Source organism: Trypanosoma equiperdum (genome assembly GCF_001457755.1).
Source record: "Trypanosoma equiperdum strain OVI genome assembly, contig: ctg_998, whole genome shotgun sequence".
Lineage (NCBI taxonomy): Eukaryota > Euglenozoa > Kinetoplastea > Trypanosomatida > Trypanosomatidae > Trypanosoma > Trypanosoma equiperdum.
Window position 1 is genome coordinate 4,643 of NW_027124973.1, and position 1,549 is coordinate 6,191.

Sequence of the window (1,549 nt, forward strand, 5' to 3'; positions counted from 1 at the left end):
CACCTCCTACTGTTTTATTTGTTGTTTGGTTCAAATCACAAGCAGGCAAAATAATAGTATCCTTGTTTAAAGAACCCTCTGTTCCAACAACATCTCTGAGCTCACAATTGTTATTTGTATGAGGTGAGAGGGCATAAATTATAAGCAACTTTCCACTGAAACTATTTGACTTCCTTTCCACTTCAGAATAACTCCAACAGGTTTTCCTTTATAAATTCCTCCTATTGAACCTTTCATCATTATCTATTGAAGGTATTCCAGCCACAACCAAATAATCTCATATACCCATCCTCGACGAAAATTTAAAGCTGTAGTGCGACACGACAACGCTAATACACATAACAATAAAGACCAAATAAACTATTATTATACAAATTATTTTCATTCACTTCATTACTTACTATTACCATACTAATAGAAGTTTTTAATGTCTTATAAAATTATATAAATACATAAGAAAAAATTTTGTCACGTTTATAAAGTGTTCATTAAAGGAAAATACGTTTACACATATAAACCATACCTTGATATTGTTATAACTCATGTATTAAAAGGGGCGCACTCATTATATGCAGCTTATCGTTGAGTGTAAGATTACATTTTTTGTTTTAGAGGTTAGTATCGTACTCACGTGGCGCCTTTCACCACGGGGAACCATTTTACCTTCTATTTTATACATATTTCATTTACGTATATTGTTATAGTAAATGAAGTAGCTAGGTGCACTTATTATTTAATATATACTAAGAATTTTACGACCTTCCTGTGATAATTACCGAATATACGATTTAATTATGTACTTCTATTAGTTTGATTTTATAAACTACTGCTACTGCTGTCGCTACAATTATCCTTTAAATATAATTTATTCACTTTTTAATGAATTATAGAGAACTGTCTCCTCCTTGATTTATCACTTTCCTCTACTTTCTGCTGATATGCATCAAGTTTTTACATTCTGTCCTTTCTAACTTTATTGTGTACTGCTTCTATGACTTCTAACACCGTACTGACTTCATTTCTCTTGTTCACTTTCCCCTGTTTCACCTTATCGTGCCCTCTTTCTTTTCCTTGTGTGTAATGATGGACACTCTTTATTTTTGTGTATGACAATGCGTATATTTCTCTTACGCATACTTCTATCTCTGTCATTACCAGTTTCCTCTTATAATATTTCTCTTGATCTTTCACTTATCTATTTCCATTTCACACTAGTCACCATTTTATTCGCTTATATTTTTGGCGTCAATTTAGTTTTCACCAGTAGCATTACAATGTTACTATTACTATTATAACACTAAATTTTATTTGTAATGCAAATAAAATCAACAAAATTATAATAGGACTTGTTTCTAATACCGTATCATCATACTACTTTATAGCTATAGAACACAATGAAACATAATTTAAATAAATTTCACACTTTAATAAATTTCAAATTCTTAATAATTTCTCTATCTTAATTAAAAAGTATTACAGTATCGGAACGTTTTCCCCATTTTCCCTGGCGATGCGGTCCACCTCAACGTAGTGCCAGGGTCCAGTACCC